The sequence below is a fragment of the Chiloscyllium punctatum genome, chromosome 31 (genome assembly GCF_047496795.1).
Source record: "Chiloscyllium punctatum isolate Juve2018m chromosome 31, sChiPun1.3, whole genome shotgun sequence".
Taxonomy (NCBI): Eukaryota; Metazoa; Chordata; class Chondrichthyes; order Orectolobiformes; family Hemiscylliidae; genus Chiloscyllium; species Chiloscyllium punctatum.
The window spans coordinates 51,205,663-51,217,977 of record NC_092769.1 but is presented as its reverse complement, the minus strand read 5'-3'; positions in this window follow the sequence as shown (position 1 = coordinate 51,217,977).

Here is a 12,315-nt window from a genome sequence, read left to right as displayed (position 1 = left end):
GGCTGTCAGTGCTACAGTCCCCTGAAAGTCTATTACTACCTACATTTTCCAAAAGAGTATACTTGTCTGAGATGGAGATAGCCACAGGAGACTCCTGCAGTACCTACCTACCCCTCCTAGCTTTCCTGGCGGTAACCCATCTACCTGACTGTATCTGCAGTATCCTGCATTCCTGAGACTGCCACCTATCACACCCCCGGCTCCTGTCAATTCCTCACTGCCTTTAATCACTCCTCCACCAATCCATGAGATACAACAGGATTTGCAATCATACTTCCTGCAGACAATCATCAGGATCATTGAAACTCTCCCTAATCTCCCACATCCGACAGGATCAGCACGCCACACTACAACAGGCCAGCTCTCCGCCTTAACAATCTACAGACCAAGACAAAGGCACAGTCTTACTGCTCAAAAAATACTGCCCGAGAATAACTTAATGCTTACGTTTTATATCTTAAACATTTAATCAAGAGACCATAAGACATTAAGAAGAAATCCTCACCTTACTCACTATTTTAGATTTAATAAAATCAAACTGACTAAGATTGATATTTGAAGAGACTGAAACTCACTGAGCTGATCCCCGGCTCTGAGTACTTCCAAGGGTGAGGTCTCTCTGAGGCCAGCTGTGAAATGTCACTGTTTCTCTTCTCTGCCCACTCCATTTCCAGAGAGGTTTTTAACTTCACAACAAGTCAGCTCAGAGAAGTCACTGCTTGGTTTTATTCACTGGGGGTTGCCTTTGCTGCCTAGACCAGTATTTATTGGCCACCTTTACTTGTCTTGGAGAAAGTGGTGGTTAACCACCTCCCTGAAATGCTGCAGTCTATGTACACCACAGTGATGTTTGGACAACAATATCTCTCTGGCCCCACAACCCTCCCTGTCTCTGTAATCCCCCTCCAGCTTCAGAAATTACATGTTGTGGCATAAGATTTTTATTTGGATTCATTTTTGTTTCATAATCTCACCCCCCCCCCCGCACCCAAAAGTGAAATATTTCACCCCCAAACAAATTTCTGTTGACTGACCTTTTAGAGAGGCCGACACATGGACGTTGCAGTATTTTATCTCACATTGTACACGTAGAATGATGGAACTTTCTTTTAAACATTGCTAAAAAGGGTGGCAATGGCTTAATGGTATTCCTGCCAGATGAGTGATATTTGCAATGTTCCAAGAATTAGGGATAGAATCCCAACATGGTTGATGGTGGCATCGGAATTCAATACAATCTGGAATGGAAAGGAGAATGATGACCATGAAACTATTGTTGATTGTTAGAAACCCATCTGGTTCACTAATGTCCTGTGGGGAAGGAAACTGTCATCCTCACCTGGTCTGGCCTACATGTGACTCCAGACCCACAGCAATGTGGTTAACTCTCAACTGCTCTCAGGAAAAATACTTTAAAAACTGTTAACAAATACTCCGCAGGTATCACTTAAATACTGGCTGTTCCCATTGGGACTGTGAATTTCTGAACAGCCTGAACTAAAACTGAGTTTCAGCTTCACCTTCTCCCTATCTCACATCAGTCTGTTTACACCCAACTCCAGAACACTCTCATTGAGCCAAGCAGCCCTCACAGTGCAGCCCTGTTATTTTCATTGTCTGCTCACACCTACACTGCCCTCAGTCTCCTGGACAGTTCCTATGTATCTCAATGTGAGCTCAGGGACAGCACCTCATCTTTCAATTCAGCCCTTTGTAACCCCAGAGTCAACATGGACCTCAGCAGTTTCTGAATGAACAGACAATTGTCAGAAGCTGGAACATTCCACCTGAAAAGGTAATGGAATTTGAGTCCAAAAGGATTTTTAATGGGAAGTTTTCAGGTAACTGAAAATATGAAGTTTACAGGTTAACATCATGAAGTGGGTGATTTGGTCTAAATCTAAGATTTCTTACAAAGAGACGAGGTGTAATTTGGATAAATCTGTGCTCCCTCTCAGGCCAATATCTCCTTCCTCAGCTGCAGGGCCCAGAACAGAGCACACACCCAAAGGGTGATCCAACCACGAATTTGTACATCTTTCTGCTTAACAAAAATATTGGAGATATCTTCCCACAAACAGAACAGACAAGCCTTTCTCCTTCCACAGTTAAATGCCAATGGTATTCAGATCCTGATGACTCCATTGACTGTAAAAACTTACTTTTGAGATCCCAGTCTCAATTATTCTGATTTAATATTCTATGAAACGAATTCACAAAACAAAACTCACAGTCAGTACAGGAAGAATATAAAGACATACTTTTCTCTTGGTATGTGCTTGATGTGTCAATGTCTCTCTTCAAATCGCACCCCCCAATCCTAGGAAGGGGACATGCACATGCGCCTCACCTGTACCTTACCGCCAATTAAAATGGCGGCCATATCCCAGTACCTGTCACCGCCTGAGGGCCGCAGTCATTTTCCCATCTGCTGCAAACGCGGGACTAAGAGTTTCGAATTCAGACTTACGAACCACACAGTGTGTAATTAAAACTTCCCAGTCTAAAGTGATTCATTATCTCTCTGTCTCCGAAGCCACTCTCCCCTTCCCTGTTTGCGTCTCCCACATTCACCAACGGCCGAGTCACGTAGCACTGCATCGGCTGAGTTACTGGCGATGTGTATTCCCACTGGCCAAGCCCCTCATTCACTCCCATTGTTTGGATGACTAAGTGGTTCCACTTCGTCCACCAGTCCCATCACCTTTTCTTATTGGTCCGAAGCTGCCAACAATCAGCTGGACCCCATTGTGAGGTCAGTGGTGGGATCCTCCCCCTGTCTGAATCAAACCCAGAAGGTGTATGGATGGTGTGAATCAGGAACAACAAACAGAAGGTGCTGGGAAAGCTCAGCAGGTCTGGCAGCATCTGGGAACAGAAATCTATCCTGTGGCCCTTCCTCAGAACCGATGGGAGCTGGGAAAATTAGAATCCTGACAGTGTGGAAACAGGCCATTTGACGCAAAAGGTTCACAGCGTCCCACCGAAGGCTATCCCACCCAGACACATTCCCTGATCCTATTACTGTATATTTCTCCTGACTAATGCACCTAACCTACACATCCCTGAACGTTATGGAAATTGAACTTGGCCAATTCAACTAACCTGCAGAGCTTTGTACTTCAGAAGATCGGGGTTAAAGAGTAAATAATAGGCAGGGACAGAACCCAAAGAGAGACTGGAACATTTGGAAAGACAAAGGAGTGGATTACGATTTGGTTGGGTGTGTGCCTAGCTGTTAATGGAGGGGACAGGAACCGGTATCTGGCAGCATCTCAGTGGAGGTGGCGGAAATGGCGACTGATGATCTATGTTCTGCTGCAAAAACAGACCGAGCTTCCAGCTGCCTGCCACTGTAACACACGAGCCTGATCCCTGGCCAACATCTCTGTCTCATGCTTACTGCTGTGTTCCAGTGAAGCCAGAACATAACAAATGGTCCCGTATTTCAAGGACTGCAATTTCCCCTCCCATGTGTTCAACAGAATCCAATGTACCTCCTCGACTTCCTGCACCTCTGCCTTTGAAACCCACACCTCCAACTGCAACAAGGTAGAACACCCTCCTCAAGTCCTTACCTTCCACTCAGAACAACATATCATCCTCTGCCATTTCCACCACCTACAATCAGACCGCACCACCAGATTCTTAAGGGGTTTGACAGAATAAATACTGATGTGTCTGAGGGTAAATACTGAGAGGGGAGTCTGTTAGCAGATTCTGAGCCAGTCACAGAATCAAGGGTTCTGCTTTGGATTCGTCAGGTTTAAGGCAACACAGACATAGGTAAGTGGTTTCAGTAGCAATGGAGCTGGGTGAAGGAGGAGACAAGCAACGTTTAAGAGATTGGAATTTCTGGTGTTTGGGATTGTGTAGATATCTAATCAGAAGGTCAGCTTCACGTCACATATAACTGCAATATTGTGAAGAGTTTATTTCTGCTGCATAGTTCCCAGTGAGAGGGAGAGGCTCAGCAGTAAGGGAAAGGAATTTGTCAGGCAACGGGTTTAACCACTACAATGTTTCATTGGAGGAAACTGTACCTAATCGAGTAGTGGGAATGTGGTAAGCAGTTTAATAACTGAGTAACAGTGGAGTAATGGAGAGGGATGATGGGGAGGGAGAGCTGGGCATCGTCAGTGTACATGTGAAACCCAACATGATAATTTTGCACAATGTCAGATCCTGGCAGTATGTAGGTGAGATACAGAAGGGACCAAGGACACCAAATGCAAGGAATTCAGAAAGGAAAGGGAGAGTGGAGATGGAGCAGGATTTTGGGAGAGAAGGACATAAGCAGAAAAGACAGAACAAGAACAATGTCTGTGAATCGGTGAGGTGGACCGATGAGGAGGAGGAGAAAAGAGACTTGAAACGTCTATGGTTTAGTGAGATTAGGGTAAAGGGTCAAGATGAGCTCTGATAATGCTTGACATGAGATGAGATTGGAGAAAGATGTAAGTTGGGACAAAAACCGGGAATACCATGTGAGGCAGTTTGACTCAGTGGGCTAGTGGGAGGGAGGGAAGCAGCAGATCGGATTATCTCAGTCTTAGTGACAGAGAAACTCCATGTGCTCTAAACACTTGTTGTTGGAGAGAAGGATGGAGGAGACAGGATGATAGACAGTGTTTCACAAAGAAACAAAGCCTGGGTAAGTGATATTTAAGTGAGTGAACAAACCTAATGTATTTAAATTTTAACCAAAATATTAAAACAAACGACTGAAGTCCTGGTTCGAATCCCATCTTGGCAGATGGTCGAATCTGAATTCAAGAAAAAATAACTGGAATTAGGAATCTCCTGATCTCCATGAAACCATTGTCAATGGCGGAAAAAGTCCTGCCAACTTGACAGTGACCCAGCAAGCTACTCACTGTATTAATCACTGCAAAGTCTCAACAAAGGAATGAAACTGGATGGATCACTCTGCATCTAAGAAGGCACCATTTAATACAACCACAGAATCAGCCCTCTCGATGGTGCAATGTCCTCCAGACTAACATCTGGATTTTGGGGCCAAAATGTGCAGAGCTGTCTCACAGACCAATCAAGGAACAGCCTGACATACTCATACTCATGAAATCAACCCTTACAGACAATGACCAGACACCACCATCACCATCGCAAGATATTGAGATTGTATTGATGGAAAAGCACAACAGGTCAGGCAGCATCCGAGGAGAAGGAGAATCGATGTTTCGAGCCTAAGCCCTTCATCAGCCTGACCTGCTGTGCTTTTCCAGCACCAGACTCTTGACTCTGATCTCCAGCATCTGCAGTCTTCACTTTCTCCTGAAATCTCTGGATATGTCCTGTCCCACGGGCAGGAGAGACCAGGCAGAGGTGGTGGCACAGACAAGGACGATTTGCCCTCGGAGTACTCAGCATTGACTCCGGACACCAGGAAGTCTCATGGCTCCAGCTGATTACCACGTACTGTCCTCCCTTGGCTGATGAATCACTTCTCCTTCGTGTTAAACAACATTTGGAGAAAGCACTGAGGCAATAAAATGGTGTAAAACGTACTCTGGGTCGAGGATTTCAATGTCCACAATCGAGACTACATCTGCAACAGAATTACTGACTGAGCTGTTCAGGTCCTAAAGAATATAGCTGCTCAACAGCGGGTGGTGAGGGAACCAACAAGAGGGAAAAACATATTTTATCTCATTGTTATGAATTGACCAGCTGCAGATACATCTGTCCATGACAGTATCGGTAAGAGCGACCATCACACATTCCTTTTGGAGACACAAGTCTTGGCTTAAGGTTGAGATAAACCTCCATTGTGTTGAGTGACACTATCACCGTTCTAAATGGGACAGACTTTGAAGAGATGAACGATCTCAAACTGGGTATCACTGAGGTACTGTGGGACATCAACAGCAGCAGAACTGTACTCGAGCACATTCTGTAATCTCATGGGTTTGTAAATCCGGATCTCACCGATCACAATGGACAGTAAAGGAGGGCATGCCAAGAGCAGCACCAGGCATATCTAAAAATGAAGTGCCAACCTGGTGAAGCTACCAAACAGGACCATCTGCTTTTCAAACAGCATCAGCAGCAAGCAACAGAGCTAAACAATCCCACAACCAATGGACAGATCGGAGCTCTGCAGTTCAGCCACACCCAGTTGTAAACGGTGATGGACAATTAAACAACCCACTGTAGGAAGCATCACAGATATCCCCACCCTTACTGATGGAGGGGCCTCACACATCCATGCACCAGATAAGACAACAGCATTTGCAGCAATCTGCAGCCAGAAGTGCAAAGTGGGACGATCCATTTTAGCCTTCTCCAGCGGTTTCCAACATCACAGATGTGAGTTTTAAGCCAGTTTGATTCAGTTTGGATAACATCAAGAAATTGTTAAGTAGTGCAAAGGCGACAGGCCCTGCCAATATTCTGGCAATAATACTGAAGACTTGTGATCCAGAACTTGCCACCCACCAAACCAAGTACCGCTCCAACACTGGCATCTACCAACAATGTGGAACATTGCCCAGGCATGTTCAACACAAAAACACAGGACAATCCAACCCAGTCAATTCTCGATCAGCAGTAAAGTGATGGAAGATGTCATCAACAGGGCTTTCAAGCAGCAGTTGCTCAGCAACAGCCAGCTGAGCGACACTCATTTTAGGCACCAACAGGGCCACTCAGCTCCCGATTGTGTTACCGCCCTGATTCACAATCTGGCAACCAGCTGAATCCCAGAGGTGAGGTGAGGGTGACAGCACAGTCCCACTCCAAGATCACTATTGCGAGCTGATCCTACCCTTGTCTCAGCTCATATACTCTCATCTAGCTTGTGTTACCTCCAGACTTCATTATCCAAACATACTCCTGGCCAGCTTCCCACATTCAATCTCACTGTAATCTCAACAAAAAACTAAATCTCTGCTGCCCAAGTACTCCCTCGTACCAAAACTTGTTGATCCATCAAAAGGGTCCGATTCATACTCAACATAGAGCCACAGAGATGTACCGCATGGAAACAGACGCTTCAATCCAACCCATCCATGCTGACCAGATATTCCAACCCAATCTAGTCTCACCTGCCAGCATCCGGCCCACATCCCTCAATTTAAAATTCTCACCCTTGATTTAATTCCTGGTTGTGATCTTCCCTAGCTCGCTGTATCACACTTCCTTTGAGACCTCGACAATCCATTCTATTCGAGACTCCCAATGATCTGTTAATTCATTACCTCACCTGTGTGGCTACTTTTACAGTTGCCAAAGCAGCAAGGTCTGAAATTCACAGCCAAAACCTCACAGCTCTGCTTTCCTCCTTTAAGACATTCCTCAAAACCTGTTTATTTGATAATGCTTTTGGTCACCTCACCTAATATCACTATATCTGGCCTTATGTCTAAAGTTCTCAATGATATTTTTGTGAAATTATAAGCATGCTAATAGAAATACAAACTGTTGTTGATTTGGACATTATCTTCAGATCTTTACTGTTGCTGTAATGAATACTCTGTAATGTCTCTTAACCAACCATATTGTGGGAGCACCTTCACCTCACAAACTGCAGCTGTACAAGAAAGTCAAACATCATTCTTTCCACAGGCAACAGGGCTTTGGCATTAATCACTGCATCTTTGGCTATCTCCTCGAAGAGGAGTGTGCTCACCCCCACACACACCACCACCATCACACACACTGCTCCACACCATCCCCACCGTCACATCAAACACCACACACTTCACCTCCATCACACATACTACACGACACAATCACCACCGTCGCACTCACCCCCACATAATCTACCACGAAACACACACAGTGCCCCAGTCCACCCCCACTATCATGCTCACATCCACATATTCCAACACCATCACACACATTGCCACAGACGACCACCATGGTCACGCTCACCCCACACATGCCATCATCATGCTCACAACTACACATTCAACCACAAACCACGCACTGACCCACACCAACCTCACCAACACGCTCACCACCATGCACTCCACCACCTTCAAACACAGTGCCACAAACCACCACCACCGTCACGCTCATACCCACACACTCCACTACCATCACTCGCACTGGCCACACAACACGGCCGTCACGCTTACCCTCACACACTCCACAAACATCAAACACATTGCCCCACACCACACCCACCGTCACGTTCACCCACACACACTCCACCACCCTCACACACATTGCCGCACGCCAGCCCCACTGTAACGCTCACCCCCATACACGTCTTCACCATCACTCGCACTGCCCCACACCACCATCACACTTACCCCCACACACTACACAAACATCAAACACAATGCCCCACATCACCCTTACCATCACTCACACACCCACCTCCTCCACCTCCATCACACACACTGCCCCACACCACCCTCACCATCATGTTCACACCCACACACTCTACCACCAACACACACTGCCCCACACCATCCTCACCGTCACGCTCACACGCACACACTCCACCATCATCACACACACTGCCCCACACCAACCCAACATCACGCTGAACAACACACTCGACCACCATCACACACACACTGCCCCACACCACACCACCCTCGCGCTCAACACCACACACTCCAACACCGTCACACACTCGGCCCCACACCACCACCACCGTCACGCTCACCCCCACGCCCTCCACCACCCTCAGATACACTGTCACACACCAGGCTCCTCCCTACACACTCCATCACCATCACAGACTCTGACCCACTCCACACTCAGCGTCACGGTCACCCCACCCACACTTCACCATCCTCACACACACAGCCCCAAACCACCATCATCTTCACGCTCACCACCAGACACTCCACCACCATCACACACACTACTACACACCATCCCCAATGTCACGCTCACCCTAAGATAATCCACCACGAAACACACACAGTAGACAATAGACAATAGACAATAGACAATAGATGCAGGAGTAGGCCATTCTGCCCTTCGAGCCTGCACCGCCATTCAATATGATCATGGCTGATCATTCCTAATTAGTATCCTGTTCCAGCCTTATCTCCATACCCCTTGACTCCACTATCTTTAAGAGCTCTATCCAATTCTTTCTTAAAAGAATCCAGAGACTGGGCCTCCACTGCCCTCTGGGGCAGAGCATTCCACACAGCCACCACTCTCTGTGTGAAGTAGTTTCTCCTCATCTCTGTCCTAAATGGTCTACCCCGTATTTTTAAGTTGTGTCCTCTGGTTCGGCACTCCCCCATCAACGGAAATATGTTCCCTCCTGCCAGAGTGTCCAGTCCTTTCATAAGCCTATACGTTTCAATCAGTTCCCCTCTCAGTCTTCTAAACTCAAGGGTATACAAGCCCAGTCGCTTCAGTCTTTCCGTGTAAGGCAATCCTGCCATTCCAGGAATTGACCTCGTGAACCTACGCTGCACTCCCTCAATAGCCAGAATGTCTTTCCTCAAATTTGGAGACCAGAACTGTACACAGTACTCCAGGTGTGGTCTCACCAGGGCCCTGTACAGCTGCAGAAGCACCTCTTTGCTTCTATACTCAATCCCTCTTGTTATGAAGGCCAGCATGCTATTAGCCTTCTTCACGACCTGCTGTACCTGCATGCTTGCCTTCATTGACTGGTGGACAAGAACACCCAGATCTCTCTGAACAGCCCCTTTACCTAATTTGATACCATTGAGGTAGTAATCTGCCTTCCTGTTCTTGCCACCAAAGTGGATAACCAGACATTTATCCACATTAAACTGCATCTGCCATGCATCTGCCCACTCACCTAACTTGTCCAGGTCACCCTGTAATCCCCTAACATCCTCATCACATTTCACCCTACCACCTAGCTTTGTGTCATCAGCAAATTTGCTAATGTTATTGCTGATACCATCTTCTATATCATTTACATATATTGTAAAAAGCTGCGGTCCCAGCACGGATCCCTGCGGTACCCCACTGGTCACTGCCTGCCATTTCGAAATGGAGCCGTTAATCACTACCCTTTGTTTCCTGTTAGCCAACCAATTCTCTATCCAATCTAGTACTTTGCCCCCAATCCCGTGCGCCCTAATTTTACTCACTAACCTCTTGTGTGGGACTTTATCAAAAGCTTTCTGAAAGTCCAGGTACACTACATCCACTGGATCTCCCTCGTCCATCTTCCGAGTTACATCCTCAAAAAATTCAAGAAGATTAGTCAAGCATGATTTCCCCTTCATAAATCCATGCTGACTCTTTCCTATCCTGTTACTATTATCCAGATGTGCCGTAATTTCATCCTTTATAATAGTGCCCCACTTCACTGCCACCATCATGCTCTCACCCACACACTTCAACACCATCACACACATGGTCACAGACCACCGCCACCTTCACGCACATACCCACACACTCCACCACCATCACACGCACTGCCCCGTACCACGCCCACCATCACGCTCATAAACACACACTCCACCACCCTCACACACGCAGCCCCACATCACCCTCATCGTCACGCTCACACCATCCCCAACGTCATGCTCACCCCCACATAATCCACCAGGAAACACGCAGTGCCCCACTCCACCCCCACCATCAGGCTCACACCCACACACTCCAAATCCATCACACACACTGCCACAGACCACCGCCACAGTCACGGAACCTGCCACACACTCCACCACCATCACGTCCCCTGTCCCACACCATCCCCACAATCATGCTCATGCACACACTCCACCACCATCACTCGCACTGCCCCACACCACACCCACCGTCACGCTCATACCCCCACAGTTCACCTCCATCACACACACTACCCTACACCATCCCCAACGTCACCCTCGACCCCACATAATCCACCACGAAACACACACATTGCCCCGCTCCACCCCCACCATCATGCTCACACTCACACATTCCACCCCATCACACACACTGCCACAGACCACCGCCACCGTCACGCTCATACCCACACACTCCACAACCATCACACGCACTGACCACACCAACCTCACCACCGTCACGCTCATACCCACACACTCCACAACCATCACACGCACTGACCCACACCAACCTCACCAACATGCTCACCCCCACACACGCCAACACAATCATACACATTGCCCCACACCACCCCCACCATCACACACTCCCCCACCATCACTCGCACTGCCAACACCACGCCACCGCCATGCTTACACCCACACACTTCACCACCCTCACACACATTGCCCCATACCACCCCACTGTCATGCTCATCCACACACACTTCACTACCATCACTAGCACTGCCCCACACCACCATCACGCTTACCCCCACACATTCCAACATCAAACACACTGACCCACACCACACCCACCGTCATGCTCATCCCCACACAGTCCTCGACCCTCACACACACTGCCCTACACCACCCCCACCATCACACTCACCCCCACGCACTCCACCACCATCATTTGCACTGCCCCACACCACACCACCGTCACGCTCACCACCACTCACTTCACCTCCACAACACGCAATACACTACACCATCCCTAACATCACGCTCAACCCCACATAATCCACCACGAAACATAAGCATTGCCCCACTCCACCGCCACCATCACGCTCATACCCACAAACTCCATCCCCATCACACACACTGCCACACACCACCCTCACAATCACGCTCACACCCACACACTCCATCAACATCACACACAGTATTTCATCATCCCCACTGTCACTCTCGTCCCAACAAGCTCCACCACCTTCACAAATACTGCACCACACCACCCTCACAGCCACACTCAGTCCCACACAACCCACCATCCTCGCACGACCTGCCCCACAACAACCACACTGTCTTGTCTCACCCCCACACACTCCACCACCATCTCACACACACTGCCCCACACCACCCTCACCGTCACGCTCACCAATGCACACTCCACCATTCTCCCACTCACTCCGCTACCATAACGTTCACTCTCCTGCCCAGTCGCCCACCATCACTCAGACGCACTCAAACACACTCTCCCCCACTGTATCGCTCACTTCCCCTCACACAGCCCCACCCTGATTCTCAGAACCCGTGCACTCCCCCACCATCACGCTCACTCCCCCACACATTCCCCCACCATCACGCTCACTCCCTCGCACACTCCTCCAGCAACACACTCACACGCCCACGCAGTCTTCCACCATCACACCCCTCACACACCTGAACTGAGCTCCTGCCTGTGAACACTGACCCAGTTGATCCCCTCTAAATGGCCTTTGACCCAACCCCATTCTATTCCATGAGAAACAGACAGTTGGTCCCACACAATGTGTTCTGTTTGTGATATCCTGTTGAACCAGTC